We start from the raw sequence: 20,800 nt of genomic DNA on the forward strand, positions 1-20,800 counted from the left end.
CCTTGGTTAGAATTGAATTATCATCCAGTAGAGACCAATCCTAAATGTATAGAAGATATCCATGACTCTAGCTGGGGCAGACATAACTGGAACGTCATATCTTTTATGCAAGATTGCAAACTCTCTGAGAACAGTAGTCTTCCTCACTTAGCAATATTTTGTATACAATGTATTCAATAGATTTTTGTTGTTGTTGCACTAGGTTAAAATTTAATTTACTTCAGGCTTAATGTTTGTCCTTCAACCAACACATATTTATTGAGCATCTATTATGGGAAAGTGGTTGGACTAGGACAAAAAGGGATCCAAGGGGGTGTAAGACCTTTATTCTGCATTCTAAGAGTCTGCAGTATAGGCAGAGAGAAGAGACACCCGGTTAAAATTGTCACTGTGCCTTAGACAAATTATTTAATATATCCAACAATTTTTTCATATGCAAAACAAGCAATTAGAGTTGGTCTTTTAGTGTCCTTATAACTCTAAAACTCCCAGTGAAATAGCCATTTCCATGACTGCATTTTTGTCAAATGGGTGCTATCCATAATGGGTGCTACAGGTATGCAGAAAAGAAAGCTATCTGGAGACTGAGGTAGACAGGTATTCATGGTGGTGTTGGAATTTGAACTGAGCCTTAAAGGATAGATTTAGCTGGAAAATTGTTCTCCATCACTGAATAGCATGAGTGGCATGGGCCAGGTGCAGAGAGAATACACTACCTGTTGTGTGTGTGGTGGAAGGTTCGGCAAGGAGTACTTCTAGAATGACCCTGCCTTTTCCCACTCTAGATTTCCCCTATCTCTGCACATTTGTTTCTACATTTTCAGAATCTAGCTGTTCTAGTCATACCAACTATCTTTTTTTAAAAAAAAAAAAAATCTGTGTTCTGTATGATACAGGGAATTTGAGGTAGTCAGAATTTCAAGAGAAGATTATGCTTTCTTGATGCCTGAACATACCCAACCTCTTGAGTTTGGGATGCAAATCGGTGGCTCCCTGGATTGCTTGTCTGGCCCTGTCACAAGTCAAGGACTGTTACATCTCAATAATTTTTCAAGGGGAGGATTATTTCTCTGTTAAGGTATGCTTCTGAGGAGGAAGTGAATGCAAATAACCCTTTCAGGAGATGTTTAAACACACAGACTCCTCACTTAGGGCCCAATTAGTAAGAAAAACCCACTCTACAAGGTTCCGCTCTGCCCTTGAAATTAGACTTCAAAAAACACGCATTGACTTCCCCCAGGCACAGAAGCAGGATCCATGTTTTAATTCTGACCTTAATTAAACCTTTACACAAGCTCTTTATTTTACTCTCCAGCCATTGAAGAAGAGCAGGTAGAGAGAAAGGAACTGAGTACATTTTCTCTTCCCTGAGTGGTATACCCCAAATTTTCTTTCTTTTTCCTTTTTTTTTGAAACAGAGGGAAATTGGATTTTGAGGTAAAGCCACAGGGAAGTTATGATAGCAGTACTTGTAGAAAATAGTTGAAATTAGTGCCTAGAAATTATTCCAGTTTCTTCCTTACCTCTCACTGGAGTCTCGTTACATTTCCTTGCACTTAGAAAAACCAAAGTCCCTGAAAGATACTGCATTGGTGATAATTCTGTAATTAGTTCCACACCATGCATAATGATATCATCCTATGGAATACGAGGGAAAGCTCCAAATGATAATTCACCTTGCATTTAAATGTAGACAAGGCATTGAAATGCATGCCTGATCAGAAGAGCGGGTATGATGTTTATATGTGTGCAGAAGTGTCCGATTTTTATGCTCTTCTATCTCCCTTCTTTTTGGGCTGTTGTTGAAAATGTATATAAACAAAATTATAGCAAGAGAGATAGCCCTGCATCTGAATTTTAAGTTCTTGTTCTTCTGAAGAAAGAGTTTTTTGCTTATTTAGGTTTTTTTTTTTTTTGGTCCCATTGGGAAAATAATCCCAGTTGGGGTAAATTGGGGTTAGTGGACTCTGCTCTGTGCAACTGTAACGTTCAGGAGTAAAAGAAAAGTCAGTATTGCATCCCAGTACATCTAGAACCGGAAGAAATATTTAACTTGATCTTGAAACAATCCTAAAAATAAAAGGACAATTCTAGATTTGACACAGTGAGCATAGGAAAGAACTCTTTTACTGACGGGAGCATATTTTAAATTACCGTCTCACGTTTAACATTTGGGCTAATTATTCTTCATGCATCTGCATAGAAAGCAAGTAATAAATGAAGCAGAATATTTAGGGGAAATTGCCACAGTGAAGCAATGACTTGCTAGGAAAAAGGCAACAATATGGAGGCGTGCAGCCCTGAGTTTGAATCTTGACTGTGATACTTACCAGACTCCTAACTTTGAGCTTCAATTACTTTTATCTGTAGAATGGAGAGAAAAATAATAGCCCTCAAAATATCAGTAAAAAATAGATAAATTTATCTTTTCACCTCATGTTTGTCCTTTTTTTTTTTTCCATCTTATTGCATTTACTTTTGACAACGTTGAGTATCTCCGAAAGACAGAAAGGGAGGACAGGAGAAAGGAAAAAAAAAAAAAAAAAGAAAGAAAGAATGTAAGGCAAAGAGAAAAAGAAAAGTATCTATTTGTTATTTTGTCTCTGATAATTAGATGGAGACAATTCCAAAAGATAGCAAAATTAAAAAATGCCTAGGAATTTATTTAACAAGATGTAAAAACCCAATATGTATTTTTTAAATTATACAAATAAATAAACAATATCTGGCCAAATGAAAGACCAGCTATGGCCTTGCGTGGGATGATTTACGATCAAAGCGATCCCCCCACTGCAATTCCAAGTAAAACCTTGTGCTGGTGGCTTTCTGAGGACCCAGAGTGATCTTCAGGTTCATATGAAAGAACTGATGTCTGAGAGTAGCCCAAAGAAATTTAAGAAAGAAGATCGTGAGGAAGGACTACACTTTATAATTCCAATATAACAATCATTGTAGTAGAAAAAAAAATAATAATAATGTAGTTCTGGCATAGAAATGGGCAGTTAGATTAAAAGAAGAGAAGAGTAACCCATAAATAGTCCCCAGTATACACAGGAATTTAACTGCTTCCAAAGCTGTTATCGCAATTTAGTGGAGAGATCGAAAGTGTTTATTTGACAAATGGTAGAAGGACAACCCACCATCCGTATGGAAGAAATCCATATGGGTATCTGTCTCACTTCATAAATAAAAATAAATTCTTAATGAATTAGCGACGTAAAGTTTTTTTTTTTTTAAGTACCAAAATGTTGGAAGAAAATGTGTACTGTATGTACAACCTAGTGATTGGTTGAAACATTTCTAACCCAAACAGGAATCCCAGATGCTGTAATATAAAAAGAAAATAGTCAACATATAAGTGTTTTAAAGGAAAAGTTATAGTAAAAGATTCCAGCAACACTTTCAATATGTAAATGATATGTTTGGGAAAGGTTTTAAGGAAATAAGTCCATTGGGATCACAAGAGGTTGTAACCGAGAACCCAAATAACTGCTGAAAAAAGTGTCCTAATCTTTTCCACGTAGGAAGTCAGCAGGTAAGCAATCCAGAACTCATACAGCAACTCCATGTGGTAATCGCTAAGCAGCTGTCATGACCGGGGGCTGTCATCCTCACCTTTGTTACTTTATGTTCACTGAAAAGCCGTTGTACCTTCAGTACTAGATCCAAATTCTAGGAAGGAAACAGTAGGAAGAGTGAAAGCAAAAAGCATGCATAGCAGGTAAGTCTGCACCTCTTAAAAGAAATTACCCAAAAGTCTCACCCTAAGATGTCGGCTTCTTTCACCGCAACTCTGTCTATCCCAGCTGTGAAAGGGAGACTGGTTAATGCAATTTGTTTTGTTGTTGTTTTTGTTTCTGTAACCTGGGCATATTCCAGCCTTAACATTAGCGTTCTTTTATGGGGAGAGCAGCAGTAATAATTCTGTTTAGGTGGTGAACAGTGAAGATAGATTATACATAGAATTTTTGCAAATTGATAGCTAAAAAACCCAGTAGATGAATGGGCGATGAATATGAATAAACACCGTACAGAAGAAAGCATTCTGATGGCCTTTAAACCTCTGAAAAGCTGTCTGATCTCCTTAGGGATCAAAGAATAGCAAATTTAAGTAACAATGAAATATCACTTTGTATTCACCCGATTGGCATACATTTAAAAGTGTGCTGATTCCTCCTGCTGTTTAAAATGCAGGAAAAATTTAAATTATTACAGTTTTATTTTTAAAACATAGATTGACTTTTGCATGGCAATTTCTGTTACAATTAAAATACATAATACCATTTGTCTCAGGAATCCTAATTTTGAGAATCTATCTCATAGAAATAAAAATACTGGTATCCAAGGATTTTTCTGCAGTATTTTTTTTATAGTGGTTAAAAAGAGGAAATGTTAAGTAAATGTTCATTAATAGGGAAATGGAATTGTTGAGTGAATTATAATAAGTTCCTATTAGAGACTGTTAAACACAGTCGTTTAGAAGAATGAACTTGATCTATCTTGGTCTAAACCACGTGACTTAGAGGAATTTCCACAATGTCTCGTTAAGTGAGGAAACAGGATTATAATAGGGAGAGATAAGAATAAAACAAGTTGTTAATCAGGGTTGCCGAGAGAGAGTAGAAGGGAAATTTGGAATGTGGAAGAGGAAAAGAAATCCAATTTTAGATATGTGCATAAATAAAATAACTTAGAATTCATCTTAAGAAAAAAAAGAGAGAGCTAAAGGAAGGAAGAGAAACCACAGCATAAGAACTGGGTACAAGTCCAGTGTAGAATAAAGAACAGAAGATTGAGAATTCACTTGGAGCTGCTCTTGATTAAATGTCACCACCAATTCTTTTAAGAGGAGAATTTATAAACTTGTAAAGAATTTACTGTATGTGCTTTATATTCTGTTTAATATAAAAGTGAACAGTAAGCTCTCTAGAGTTCTCCTTTATAATAAATTTAAAAAATCTAATTTAAAAAATACATATATTTTTTATAAAGTGGTAAATCTGTGTGTTTTCTCACTTAAGAAAACAACGGATACCCCTAACGGATACTGAGGACTACATGCTACCTCATCACTCCAATGCATGACTTGCATACTTGAAAAGCGTAGGCTACTTCAGAGTAAGAAAGAGTCAGCCCTCCTCCTAACTGAGTCCCAGAATTTCCCCAGCCATCTGATTCCCAAGCCCAGAGCTTTGGCTTCAGGGCTGTGTTGCTGGCAGTGAGGAAGTGGGATGGCGTGTTGTTTGAATCACAGTGCATCTCTGTTTCCTGGCTAAGTTGCAAAACAATGCTGTAGTCGTGAAACTGAATGTCATCAGCACACATTTGTGGCGTGCACAGAGCACGCAGACACTGTAGCAGCGTGCTAGGCAAGCGGATGATTGCATTTAGAAGAGGTGTTGCTGCTGCCTTTAAGAAGTTTACCAACTGAAGGGAAACAAAAACAAAAAACAACCAAACAGAAAGCAACCCAGTGGACTTTGCATTAAGACAGTTACATGGTTTTCTTTTGAGCTCAGCTCAGGGCTTTGCACATTTTAAGGACTCAGTAATATCAGATGGTTGAATGAATAAACAGTCATATTAACAGGGACTGGACTGTTACTTTTACCCTTTGCCTCACTCCACTCTACTCAGCTAAATGCAAGTTGGATCATGTGGCCCCCTTAATTTTACTCATGGTTTCCAGTTAGCTTTAGGAATCAGAAAGAAGCACTGAATCTAAACCTGAAATTGGGCCTTCCTGAGTCTGCTTGATATTTTAAATAAACTGAATTAGAAGGCCTGTAAGTGAAGCACACTGTCAGGTTTTCCCACAGGACACCCGTAGCCCGCAGTGTTGAGCTGTCCATCCCTCAGCTACACACTAAACTCCTCCGTGGGGTGGACCAGGCGCCCTCCACTCTGCCCCTTGCTTGCCAGTTCAATCTCCAGTGCTGCCATTTGGCCACGTGTGGCCAGCTCCCAGGCTGTGCAGGGTTCTTTTCTGCTTCCCGCATAGTCTGTGCTCCTCCAGTCCTTAGAAACTTCGCTTGTGCTAATTCTTTGGACTGAGTTGCTTATTGTGCTCCATAAACCTACTGAACTCCATTCTGTCCTTTTACATTCAATTAAAATGCCATTGCCTTCATGATGCCTTTTTGAAACATATCTGGAAAAAGTTAAGTATATGCTTTTTTCTTATTCCATCTATATATCAATTGTGGCACTTTTCATATTGATAGGAAAACTTGCTTACTTATCTGACTCTTGGCTGAGAAAGATGGAATACTGTCTTTGTATCCCTTTGGTCTTTGCTTGACTTTGTCACAGGATTCCTGTAATGGTGTTTGTTGACTGACTAATGGATTAATGGTTGGGTGAATAGATGGACTGGCTGATAAATGAAGAAATAAAATATTAAGTGAAATAGGGATTATTATAGTCCCCCCCCAAAAGAAAGTGGAAAGTTACTATTGAATTAGCTCTAGAGAAGAATATTTTTTAATTAAGACTTTTGTAGGATAAGATGAAGGTGAGGATGACTTCTGTATTATTTTATCTTTGGAAATGGAGTTAAAATTTGTAAACAGGGTGGATTTTGGGGACAGAAAGTGCTACATAACTACAGCATACTTATTTATTATCCTCTAAAATAGTCCCTTTCTTTGGCATGTTTAAAACCTGAAGTCTGGTTGGTGTTATAAATATGCATGAGCTGTTGGGGGAAGAGAGCATAAAGTGTGAATCACACTTCAAACAGACCCACCAGCTCACTCCTGACTTCAAGCTTTTCAGAAGTGTGAAATGAAAATGGTTTTAAAATTAGAAAATGTGCCATCAGAACTTTTATCAGCCCTCAGAGAAAATAAATAATCTCTTTAAATGTGGGGAATGCTGGGGATATTTATTTAGTTAGTTTCACAGTTAAGATGCTTTGATAAGTTTCTGTGTCATAAAATGCACAAATTAATTTTAATGACTGTGGGGAAAAAAATACCTTCTAAAACAGCCTTGGGTATCCGATGCTGTAATCTAGGGTTTCTGAGGGATTGTTTAAGCTTAATCTACGAGCAAGTTGTTTCACTGGAGAAAAACTCTCGCAGGTGTCTTTTCCTTCTGATAGATTTACATTTGCCAAGTGATCTTGCAGCATCTGAGTGGGTGAATTCTGGGAAGAGATACTTGGTTCTTAAATTGCTAAATTGTAACAACAAAAATGAGAGGAAAGTAGTATAGTTAGCTGTTTTGTTTGTGGTAAATGGGCTTATTATCCGCATTATTGTCGATTTTTTAGGCATGTCAGGATTGAACTGAGTGTGAACAAAGGGGAAAATCATAATGAAAGATTAGGTAAAGGATGTTGGGGATCCTTATTTTTATCACCAGTGCTTAAGGAATAGCCCATCATTTCCAGAAACCATGTAACCAAAAAAAATGGTTATTTGTGCTCTGTACACAGTGTCATACAAGTCCAGTAATTGAGTGCAAGGACAAAGAGAGGGGCACCTTGTGACTGTGATCTGAACCTTTGGTACATCAGCATCACCTCTTGGGCCAGGTACAACCCAGACTGCTGGGCCCCACTCCCAGGGTTCCCAGTGCAGTAAGTCTGGGGACCAGGTAGGAGAATTTGTGTTTCTAAGAAGTTCCCGGGTGAAATTGATGCTTCTAATCTAGGGACTTCACGCACTTTGAAAAACACTGTTGTGTTACAATACTTAGATAAGATTAACGAAAAGAAATCTGCTGTGTGATGATTATTTGTGGTTAAATGCTGGGCTCGTTTTATAAAACTTCAGTGTCTTAGTGAGTTTTTTCTTTTTTAAAAATTGGATGATAATGCCATTTTATTAACCTATTTTTGTGAAGGTTGAAATTCTACTATATTCACTGTTCATCTTAACTGCCGTACTTTTCTGAGGCAACATGGGACAGGCATTATTTTAAAGGAACAGAAAAACAGCATTTATTTTCATAAAATTATGTAGCGTCTTGACTGAGTTGTAGTTTTTGTCACTAACTTATTGCTATTATTTGAAACACACCCGTGATTTTTTTCTCCATGTATCAGATCGAGTCACTCTGAATGGATGAAACCTGATTTAAATAGATGCTGTGAGATATTGTCCTTGGGAATGTAGTAAAGATCAGGAAAAACTGTAAGACAGCCTCGTCTCTTACGGGTAGGCGTACATTCAAGGGCATGTCTTTTATCGACATCTCTCCAAAACACACGTGTTTTGACCATACCACACACTGGAAACCAGGAGGTAAAATGACTTTATTCGGTGCTGTGAATGTCATTAAGTTAGCAGCCTTCTGCCAGGTCATTAATCTCTGCCCAGGTCCAAACTGCTTCAGCGATTTCCTACCACTCAGCGTTTTCCTCGGTGGAGGACCCTCCCAACACCAGTCCTCTGGCTTCGTTCTGCTTACTCTCTACTAAAAGGAAAGCTTTCTCTGATCAGCTGCTCCCAAAATGAGGCCAGTGGAAAGAGTTAACAAGTAAAGAAACCCGTCTGTGGTTTCTGTTCTCTTCTTTCACTCACCAGTTGTACCTCTTACAGAGCAGGCTTGTCTTCATACCAAAAGGATGTATTTTTCTCTGATTTCATAAGTTTTATTCTGGCAGACCTGATGCTGTTCATTCTTAATTATCTTCAGAGATGCTTATCAGATCCCAGGTTCCTGAATAAGCCATATACAAAAGGCAAGGAAACAAACAAAAATCCTCTCTCTGACTTTTTTCTGGGACCAAGATTATTCAGTGTTAATGCAACTGTCTCACTGCCTTTTCTTGTTCTCTTTCAAAACATGCAGATTTGAGTTGCATCATTAACTTTGCTTGGAGAGAGTGTATTAGTATTATTATTTTTTTAATAAGCACTGATGCCACTGCTGAGATTAGTGTCAGGCAGTGGTTCTCAGAATATGATCCGGGAACCAACAATGTTGGCAAATTCTCAGGCCTCATCAGACCTACTGAGTGAGACACTCTGAGGCAGGGGCCTCGCAATTTATACTTGAACAAGCCTTCCAGGTGGATCTCATGTGCACTAAAGTTTGACAACAACCAGTTTAAGGATTTGGAAAGATAGGCAGGACTGGGTGGAAAACGTGGCGGCGTCTGGTTCTCTTTATGTTTGCTATTCATCTATCTTTGACCGAAATTGGTGTCTGCATGAGACACTTTTATTTGGCTGCTGTGAGTAAATGGCAGCTTGGCAGGGGTGAAGGGGACACCTAGAGAACACTGTGCACACGTGTTCTCTTCCCTCAAACCCCATACTCCAGACTTTATTCTAAGCTCCTGCACAGGGTAATTCCCCTCAGAAGGGGAGCTAGCTGGCGGTTCTCCCAAGCCCCCAGCCACAGCTACCATTGCACTCCATTCTGCTTCACCCTCAGTCAGTGCCCCTGACCATTTAAGGCTCATTGTCTCTAATAGTGGGAGGTGTTTAGTCCAAACAGTGCAATCCAGGTTTGCTTTCTCTCCCCTTCCAGCAAAACTTGTAGAGTGCTACAATAGCCTGTGTCTGTCCCAGAACACCATTATAAAAGTAATGATAAATTACCTTGCTTGCTCTAGGTTTTCTTTCAGGCTCAAAATGTGTTTTGCGGCTCATGGGGTATTGATTGTGTATTATCAGTTTAGCTCTCACACTGACAATTACATGTAGCGCCAAGGTAGCCGTGACAGTGCAGCCCTGTTGCCATAGCAATGAAAGAAGGCCTATTGCTGCTACCCACGGCCTGCTCTGTAGTGATAATCGTGCTGCTCATTTCATTTTAATTGAAATTTGAAATCATAGTCTCTGGGAAGAAATAAATGGACTCTCTCCACATTTTTCCCCCTGACCACATAAATAATAAGAACAAATCGGAAATGCTTGAACATTTTCTTAACGGTAAATATCACTATTTTTAAAAGTATGTTTTCCAGCACTTTCATGAGTACCAGAAGCAGATCAAGGATAGTATTTGGCTGAATAAAAATTAAATTAGCTCTTATGTTTTTGCATTCTTAATAGTCATCTATTATTTCTCTAAGTCTCTAAGAGTCTCATCTTAACGGCCTACCCTGCACGGTGCACCTTACATAGTACAATCTTTAATGAATATACTTGCTGAATTTAGTTACACCTAAAAACTCACAGCAGATAGCATATTTTAAAATTAGCATCTTAGGGCACTGTGGAAGCTTTTAAATAATTGAAAAAATTGACAATATTAATAAATATTCCATCACATTCTATGCCAGTGCTGTTTCTACTATGCCTTCAATCTAAATATTTATGTGGTAGCAGGATTATATACTACACTTACACATGATCTATAGTGCTATGTGGAGCAGAGAGAGAGACTGTGAAGTGTAGTTAGGAACAAAAAGCGTCTTTGTCATCAGACATTCCAAAAAGTGATACAGATCTAATATGAAAAACAAAGCAACAGCTGTCAAATGAAAAGAAAAGAAAATAGTAACTATAAAATATATATATAAACATGATATCCCAAACTGTTTTTTAAAAGTGTGTACTTGATCTAAAGTGAATATGTCAGTGGAAGACTGGGTCAAATACTAGATTCCACTTTGACCTTTTGACCTTTATCAAACATGTTCTTTCCCTAATCCGGTATCTTTGATAATAATGATAATAGTATCAATAATAATACTCCCCTTGTTTTATTTTCCTCAGTTCCTTTTTGAAAACTTAAAATCACAGCTAGATAGCTCCTACCTCATTTTCCCTCACTTTCAATCCTTTTCTGAGTGAAGTCAGGTGATTTCCTTTGTCCCAGTACAAAGTTTTGTTTTCCTGGATCACCTGGAGGGTGTAATAGGTATTTAGGATAGACAGGTATGGTGCTGGGTGAAGGTTTAACCAAGGGAGTAAGAAATCTAAGATCTCCCCTTAAAGAAATGACTATGAAATGAAGACTTATTTTTTTTATGTCATGACCCCAGAAAATGTGCATTTACATTACCATGGGTACGTACAGTGCTGGAGTATCTTATGTGAAAAGCATCTCAATCATGGATTCCAACGTTCAGCTTTTAGAAGGAATAACATGACTTAGAAATTAGACAGCCCCCTCTTCTTTGAAGACGGAGACATTTTTGATGGGTTTGGTTATGATACAAAAGAGAAGATGCTTCCACTGATATTTTCAATCTTTGCTGTTATGCTTATTTATAATCATGGTCTTCCATATAATTATGACATTGATAAAATGATCAATACAGTGTTTATTTATTTGTTTGTTCACTTACTGATAATTATTGACTACCTACAAATGTGAAGGCAAAAATATCCTAAGTGCTAAGACAAAGCTTGGAATAAGACATACACTGTCCCTACTTCCACAGAACCTATGTTCCGGTAGGCTTCCATGTGAGACAGGTAAGTGTACAATAAATTATTTAAGTTAAATTATGATGAGGAGAAATATTAGATTCTACAAGAGACCTGTGAAAATTTACTACAAAATTGTTTAGTGTCGTCCAATAAATTTATTCATCCCTGAAATATAGTATCATTGATTAAATCAATTGCTAAATGGGAAGTGACTTTGAAAAACATTCACTACAAATAGAGGCGTAAAGAAAAATCTGAATCATATTAAGACAGGAGAAGTATTGCTATATAAGCAGACTAAATACTATAAAAATCTGCATGTGAATCCTGCCATGTGTTAGATTTAAGTGCATATTTTTAAGATATGATTATTTATTATTTTGCCCAGAACACATTTTCCTTTTTTCTATCCTTAATTCTAATCATTTTGGATTTTATTGAACTTAAAATCTGTCTGATTCATTTGGGCTTAAATAATTGAAATTATTAGCAAAAACTCATTAATATGATTAAAGCAGCAGCTCCACTCCCCAGTAATTAAGTTGTCCCCATATGTTTTAGCAATAATCATAGTAGAACTTGCCCAACATATCTTCCTCTGTTCCCTCCTTGCCTTGATCCTCACGTACTTTAGTGGCTCTTTGCATCATGTTTGGACTTTTCTTCCAATATGTCTTCATTCAGATGTCACATTGTTGAAAAGAAGGCCCAAACCCTGTGTGAACGCCACAGCAGCAAGTAAAATGTCACATGCCCCCCAGATGCTCAGTAAACGTTAGAAGTGGGGAATTTTGATTATATTCTCTTTAAACAGTCTCTGGTTACTTAAATTAGTAAGTCTGACATCTAAGAGTTAAAACCTTTCGAAATTCCATCCAAGTTCTCAGTGGGACCAATTCTAGTCAATAACCACAGCCCTGGTAAGCTGTCCCTTTCCTGCTCTGTGCTTGCATGATGGCTATGCCTCTCACCACCAAAGCTCAACCTACTGCCTGCAGTGGCTTCCTGTTTATTAACTTTTTTCTTTTTACTTTTCCTAGCTGGTAGGCCCTCTTCATGCAGCCTCATGAGAGATGAAAGAATTGCAGCTGACAACTTCTAACCTCAAAGTTGACTTCCATAGTCTAGCCTGGCATGTCTGTCTGTAAACAAATCTAGAACCCACCAATGGTTTTGAAGCCATTGCCAGCAGTTTGTCTTAGGTGATAGTAACCAAGAAGAAAATCAAGGCTTGGGGACCAGAGAGAGTCCCTAAGTTCAGGATAATATCAAAGCAGCCAGAACAGTAGGGGTGGTGAGAGATGTGGGCTTCTCTTTGCCAGGAACCCTGCCAACCTGCCTTCCACACAGAAGCGCCTCTCTGTTTCAGGCTCCAAATCCTCGAAGACAGACAGTCTTTAATGAAGTGTCAAAGAATTGATTAGGAGAGCTTCTGCAATACAAGCTCATTGATGAAACTGTTTTGGCAGTCTGGATGATATAATTAGCCCAAACAAGATATGAAATCTGTAGCGTTTGGGGCTGTAGTCCAGTAATTTTTAATTTTGTAATAAAAAAAGAGACAAAGAAGGAAAGGAAACAGCAAGAGAAGATGATTTATGCTTGTCTATGACAACATGGAGGAAAAAGTTTCCAAGATAACATTTGCCAGATATGGATCATAGCTTTAGGTTTTCTGTTATCCTTCTCAGAGAATATCATTTAGGATGCCTGTGTTATCTCTACCTTTATGAAATCTGGCACTCTACCAATACTGTCTCTGTTGGAAGCAGAGGCATTCCTCAATCCAATGTATTCATGTGTTCCTGTTTCATCATAGACATTCATTTAAGGACCATTTTCCTACACATGCTGACCTGAGTTTTCTGGAGGACAATAGAAGAGAAAATTGGAATAATATGGGACCTAAGTCTTACTAATGGCTAGAGCCCAAAGGAAAGGGTATAGTAATGAATGGCTGATGGTAACTATCAAAGAAAAATGTCATCCTTACGACTTCACTGTTAATGCTGTAACATTTATTTTCCTATTAAGAATAGTTCTTCATTGACAATTCATGGGGGGAGGTTATTTATTTATTTGTTTGCTTGTTTGTTTTTAAAGGAAGTACTGGGGATTGAACCCAGGACCTCGTGCATTCTAAGCATGTGCTCAACCATTGAGCTATACCCTCCCTGTCATCACTGACAATTCTTAATGGATACTGCTCCCCAGATTCCCCTAGTCTTTTTACTTTTATTGTGTATGGAAAGATGATATGGGTAGTTAAGGGAGCTGAACAAATATTTTGGCTTATTTCTATATACTCTCAAGTTTTTGTAATATTTGTGTCGATATAGTGGTACTGTATTGTTGTTGACAATTTTGTCATCTCAGGATATTTTACAGAGGTAAAGCTCACACCGTCAACTTGTTTATAAAGGATTTCATCATCTTAAGAGGTGATTACATTATTATTATTAGTGTCTCTTAAGTATCATTTTCATCATAGTTCTAAAAGGCTCATTTCTCAGGTGGAAATATTGATACTGAGGAAATTTGCTGCGACTGTCTCATGACGAGACACTCACTCACTCACTGGGTGTCTTCTACCAGCTTCTTCATGTGTAATCCTGGATTCTTGCAGGTTCATGAGAGTTTAGGGGTTATTAATCCAATTGCTTTTAATAAAGACTGTCCTAAGAGGTATATGTGGTGAAACAGTCTTATTTTAAAAGATTTGGGGAGAGAATACTTCAGAAACCGCTACTTTATTATCTCAACAATTTTATTCTTGGGGATTTCTCCTATAATTAGTTTAATTTTTTATTTGATCCTATTTTATATATGAGAATCTTATTTCTTCTTTTTAGCATTCTGTTTTTTCTAGATGCAAAAAAGCACTTTCATTTTTATTTTCTGACACTTCTCTAAAATCACCTTAAACTTTCTCCCTGCATACTGCTTTGAGATGATCTGGAGCCACACTGCCTGAGTTGAAGCCTAATCCTACAGTTTAATGTCTGTCTGATCTTGAGAAGTTATTTAACCTCTTGGTTCCTGTGTAGAGTGGGTTAATAATAGTACATACCTCATGGAGTTTCTGGGAGAATAAAATGTGCTAATATAATACATGTGAAGTATTTAGAATAATATCTGGCTGGCATGTATTAAGCATCCAGTAGATGTTAGCTATTCTGTTTTACTCCATTCCATTTCTGTAGTTTAATGTGAAATCAGTAAACCTGCCAGTAAATAATTCTACCAGGTTGCCATAGGTGTTACCTGAACAACAACAAAGAAAGCTTCTTACTTAAAAACATTTGGTAAACATAGGGTGATATATACATTTCAAAATTTTGCCTTACTGTGGGACTTCCCAGACATTCAGTATATAAATATGAATTGTGCATATCCATTATAGCTAATGGATATGTTTCTTCATATTATTTTATCAGAGCAGCTTTCTTTTTCATGCACCACGTACTAACATCTCCAATGAATTCAGTTTGGAAAGCAGTGGCCCAGTCATAACAAGACATATTTCTGAAGACCCCAAAGTTATTGCTAGATATTTTCATGGTTTCAACAATTATTTATTGCAGTTGTCCTAAAGGCAGAGAGCAGGAAAGGGAATCAACTCTCTGAAACATCCCTACTCTTTAAAAAGAACTTCCATTTTAATTATTGGTGAACGGTGAAAGCTTTCACTTTGACAGTAGTTAGATTTGTGATGGAAGGGCGTCATATTTCTCTATAATGATTACTTCCCAAGAAAGGAAGTGTCACTCAGACCTGATATGGTTCCTAGCCATCTCTGTCGGTGCTGCAGATCCCTTTTCCTCGTGACTCTATAGGGAATCCATGATGTGGATTTTTCTGTATTTGAGCTGGCAAAAGATATAGATCAAACGCTTAAGGCCATTAACAAGAAGTTAAATCAAGAACAACACAGATATAGAAGCATTCATTCAGGGTAAGCACGAAATGCATTGCAGCATTGATTCTGGCATTTTTCTCAGCTCCTAATAGCTTTGAGCGTTTGATCTATATGTTTTACGGACCTAAATGAAGGGAAATAAACATCTGGATAGATTTCTTCCTATTGAGTTTCCTTCTCACCATTTTTCTGCCTTGGTAGTGGACTAAGGCTATGAGCTTCATTCACCTGGAAACATCCTAAAATTGAGGATGCTGGCCAGAGCACCAAAATGTGGTGCTTGCAGTTTTCAAGCACGTAAATAATTTTTTGAACAATTCCAAACCCGTGTACCATAAGTAGATTTGGAACATGTCTTTAAAGCAGGTAGGTAAATTTTCAGAATCACTTAGCAATTTTCACAGGGGGCAGGACACTATATTATTATTTTATTATTGTTAAGAGCTAAAATTTATTTTTCAGGAATTGGGCTAAATGATTCAAATCCATTATCTCACTTAATCCTTACAATATACCTATGAAGTAGAAAGTATTACTATATCCAGTTTACAGAAGTGGCATCTGGTGCTAAACCAGATTAAATGACCCTTCCCCTTGGGATTTGAGTAAACATCATATTGCCCCCTAGAATAATTTGATGTTCACTGTAAACATTTACCCTATTAACAGATAATGCAGTTTTCAGGTATTAATTATGCTGAAGAGTGTGTGTAGGCATGAGGAAAAATAGTATATGTTGTTCTCCAGGATCATAGTAGGTTTTTATAGGTGATATGTTATTACAAGATCATCCTGACATTTTCAACAATGAACCCTTCCTCGGTGAGACTGAGAATCATCCCAGCTGGTATTACTAATGTGTTTGCTTTTTGAGGGCATGGGCCAGGCCCTGTGTGTACGCCACTCCCATAATCTCTTAGTATGGTGCTTTGCATAAGGCAAGAACTCAGGAAGTGTTTGTTGAGCATATGGATGAATACCTAATTCTATAATCCAGCAAGCTGTGTCTTGGTAGGTTTTGTTTGCCTTTGGTGGGCACAAGACTTTTAACTATAAGAGGTCAGCTCGAGTTTCTGTCCTGTTACACAGAACTGATTGTACACGTTTCCATTGCTCCTTCATTCAACGTTGCAAAAAAAAGAAAATACCTGTAACATGCTATGACTCACTTAATAGTGAGGCGTTGAATTAAATTAAAAAGTAGCATGAATTTATTAACTCCAGTACTTTTGGTGATGAATTCAAAGTGAATCTTTATTGTAAAATTGGTGGTGGATGGTGGTTACGGCGGTGAGCCTATTTCCAAACATCATTGCCAAGCATGAAGTATTTCCAAGTCTCCTATTTCAGATACTCCAACATTATTTAAATATCTAAATTAGAGAAAAATGAAAGAAAATAGGGTTCTTAGAAGCATGTTATCTATTACTGCTAGCCATTTAGTATGCACAACGCATGATTCTTCTCCTTAGACTGTACAAAGATGAACTCTCTAGAATAGATGTCTTTTGGAAGAATGGCCTTCATAGGAAGGTTCCCCTTTCACTGGATGTCCATGCATACATAGTTAATGAATCACTATTAGAAAGCGATTTCTTCTCCAAAACAAACCCGTCAAGGCAACAGAGTCAAATGACTTCAAACTCCCCAGGGGGGCATCAGCCACCCTTAACTCCAACACACCTTTGAGTGGCTCGTAGCTCTTTGTGTTTCAGCTGGCTTTGATAAGTATTCAGGCTTTTTTCCTTTGGTCCTTGTTGAACGGTCATGTGATTTTCGAGGGCTGCACAGAGAAAAGAGGGAGGGGAAGGAGAGAAAGGAAAAGATCAAGAAGAAAGGACTAAGCAACAGTCCCAGGAACCTGAAAGATAGAGAATTCCCAAAGCAAAGTTCAAGTCATCTAGGGAGGAGTATGGCTTTTGCTTTTGTTGCAAAGACTACCCCCCCCCCCCCAACACACACACTCCTCACCGGGTTCCTTCCTAGAAAGATACATGCAATGTAGACCTGTGAATGTAACTTTTGACAGTGACACAGAACAGTGAAAACTGTAAGTCAGTCCATTGTGAGTGCAATCCCACATTATCTCATGCATTAAAAAAAAAAAAGAGTCGTACAATTATGTACATATATAACCTATTTCACAGTAACAATAAAAACATATTTATCGATTCATCAAAAGGGTGACAGGTTTGTTGTGTCTATCCAAATGTATTATGCTGTGATTTTTCTCTTCCTTGAGAAAGATTTCCCTGAAGACAATATTTACAGCAGGGGCAGGAATTTACATTATGCTCAGATATATGTTCTGACTAGGAAGCACATTGCATTTTGGAGTTGGGCTATATTGTACATTCCTTGAAAAATCCACTAAAGGGAAATAATGTTTCATCTACTCATTTGCTCAGATTTCCCCATAATTTTCAGTGATGGCTATTGCTAGCAGTCCTCAGGATCAGACACGGCGCCAAATGGGAGAGGGGAACACAGGCATACCTCAGAGACCATTGCAGATTCAGTTTCAGACTACTGCAATAAAGCGAATATTGCAATAAAATAAGTCACACAAATTTTTTTGGTTTCCCAGTGCATATAAAATTATGTGTACATATAGTCTGTTAAGTAGTAGTCTATTAAGTGTACAATAGTGTTATGTCTTTAAAAAACAATGTATATACCTTAATTTAAAAAATAATTTTTGCTAAAATATGCTAACTGTCATCTGAGCCTTCATGTGAGTTATAATATTGTTGCTTGTGGAGAATCTTGCCTCATTGTTATGGCTGACTGATCAGGGTGGTGGTTACTGAAGGTTGGGATGGCTCTGGGCATTTCTTAAGATAAGACAACAATGAAGTTTGCTGTATTGATTGAATCTTTCTTTCATAAATGATTTCTCTATAGCATGCAATGCTGTTTGATAGCTTTTTCCCCACAGAACTTTCAAAATTGGAGTCAGTGCTCTCAAATCCTGCCACTGCTTTATCAGCTAAGTCTGTGTCATATTCCAAATCCTTTGTTGTCATTTCTACTGTCTTCACAGCATCTTCACCAGGAGTAGATTCCATCTCAAGAAACCATTTTCTTTGCTCATCCACTAAAAGCAGCTCCTCTTCCATTAAAGTTTTATCATGAGACCACAACAATTCAGTCTCCGCTTCTAATTCTGGTTCTTTTGCCATTTTCACCACACTCAAGTCTTGAACCCTTCAAAGTCCCCCATGAGGGCTGGAGTCAACTTCTTCCAAACTCCTGTTATTGTTGGTATTTTAACCTCTTCCCATGAGTCACAGATGTTCTTAATGGATGACATCTAGGATGATGAGTCCTTTCTAGAGGGTTTCCAATTTACTTTGCCCAGATTCATCAGAGGAGTCACTATCTATGGCAGCCATAGCCTTATGAAATGTATTTCTTAAATAATAAAACTTGAAAGTCAAAATTAATCCTTGATCCATGGACTGCAGAATGGATGTTGTGTTAGCAGGCATGAAAACAACATTAATCTCATGGAAAACACCTTCATCGGAGCCCTTGGGTGAGCAAGTGCATTGTCAATGAGCAGCTGAGCAATAGGTCTCAACAGTGCACTTAAAATATTCTGTAAACCATGTTGTAAATAAATGTGCTGTCATCCAGGCTTTGCTTTTTCATTTATACAGAACAGGCAGAGTAGATTTAGCGTAATTTTTTAAGAGCCCTAGGATTTTCAGGATGGTAAATGAGTATTGGCTTCAACTTAAAGTTACCAGCTGCATTAGCTCTTAACAAGAGAGTCATCCTGTCCTTTGAAGCTTTGAAGCTGGGCGTTGACTTCTCCTCTCTAGCTATGAAAGCCCTAGATGGCATATCTTTCCCATATGAGGCTGTTTCATCTATATCGAAAATCTGTTGTTTAGTGTAGCCTCCTTCGTTCATTATCTTAGTGAGGTCTGGATGCAGTTTCTACATCAGCACTTGCTCCTTCACCTTGCACGTTTATGTGATGGAGACGGCTTCTTCCCTTAAACCTCATGAACCAATCTCTGCTGGCTTCATAGAATTGTAGAGAGTTAGGGCCTTGCTCTGGATCAGGTTTTGGTGTCTGAAGGCAATGTTGTGGCTGGTTTGATCTTCTATCCAAGCCACTCAAACGTTCCCCGTATCAGCAGTAAGGCTGTTTAGTTTCCTTATCATTCCTGTGTCCCCAGGAGTAGCACGTTTTAATTTCCTTCAAGAACTTTTCCTCTACACTCACAACGTGGCTAACTGTTTAGTGCAAAGGCCTGGCTTTCAACACGCCTTCCTCACTTGGCTTGATAATTTCTAGCTTTTGATTTAAAGCGAGAGACGTGTGACTCTTCCTTTCACTTGAACACTTGATTTAGGGCTATTCATTGGCCTGACTTCAGTATTGCTGTGTCACAGGGGAGAGGGAGGATGGAGAAAAGGGAGAGATGTGGGGGAACAGCCATTTGGTGGAGCAGTCAGAACACGTACATTTACTGATTAAATTTGCCGTCTTATATGGGCACTCCAAAACAGGTACAGGAGTATCATCAGAGATCACTGATCACAGATCCCCATCACAAATACAAAAGTAATGGAAAAACTTGAAATATTGTGAGAATTACCAAAAGGTGACAACAGAGGCATGAAGTGAGCAAGTGCTGTTTGAAAAATGGTGCCGATAAACGTGCTCAGCACAGGGTTGCCACAAACCTTCAATTTGTAAAAAACGCAATATCTGAGAAGTAGGATAAAGTAAAGCACAGTAAAACGAGGTCCGCCTGCAGTCTTGTCGTGGAGACGTTTTCAGATTGAGTGGAACAGTTCTGTAATCCTTACTGAAAAAAGTCTTTATTGTCGTCATGCTATTTTTGACAGTCGATGAAATTCGTCTTTATCCCATTGAAGTGACGTATTTCCTCTCTTCTTTTTCTTTCTCTCCCTTCTTATATTCATTATCTCCCCAGCACTCAGGATGCATGGTAAATATTCAATAACTGTTACTGAAAAAAATGAATTAAATTCAAGTCTAATTTATATATACTTGTTAAAAAAAAAAGAGTATTTTGAAAGCATAAGCTTTTTTAAAATTCAGTATTAACCACTGTTGTTATTTTCTGGAATTCAGGATTTATAAGTGTCATCCTGGCATTTAGGTATCTTCCTGGTCTTGATGTACTGTGAAGGTGAGTGTCTGAACTCCAACACTATTTGATTTCTCTCAGTGCTCCAAGGTTATGAATCCAAAGAGGTCGCAGCCATTCCAGGTCTAATCCAGAGAATCCCTGAAAAAGGAAGTTACTCTATAGGTCCTCTAGAATTCTGAATATCTTAGAGATACATGGAAGAAGAAAGGGAAACTTGATCCGGTTTACTCAAAGCCTCTTCCTTCTCATCTTAGCCTACTCAGTCACTTAGAAACTGTTGAGAGTGAGACATTATGAAGGATTTATGCCCTAGCAGGAGACTTCAAGGTCTTCAGGGTTTGCCTTTACAAAAACTGCACATAATCTAACACATGATAATAACAAAGACTCAGCAGGGACCAAATTTA

At 37.8% G+C, this 20,800-nt stretch overlaps 1 protein-coding gene and 1 non-coding gene across 2 annotated transcripts in view; one reads left to right on the top strand and one right to left on the bottom strand.

Annotated features, from left to right (window-relative positions):
- NRXN3 (neurexin 3) overlaps positions 1–20,800 on the top strand; it is a 1,627,094-nt gene that overhangs the window by 1,043,512 nt on the left and 562,782 nt on the right. The gene's annotated exons all lie outside the window — the stretch shown is intronic.
- On the bottom strand, positions 13,441–13,513 carry TRNAS-AGA (transfer RNA serine (anticodon AGA)). The gene has a single exon. It is a non-coding gene; the product is annotated as a tRNA-Ser (tRNA).

The sequence above is a fragment of the Camelus dromedarius genome, chromosome 5 (assembly GCF_036321535.1).
Source record: "Camelus dromedarius isolate mCamDro1 chromosome 5, mCamDro1.pat, whole genome shotgun sequence".
In the NCBI taxonomy this organism is placed as follows: Eukaryota; Metazoa; Chordata; class Mammalia; order Artiodactyla; family Camelidae; genus Camelus; species Camelus dromedarius.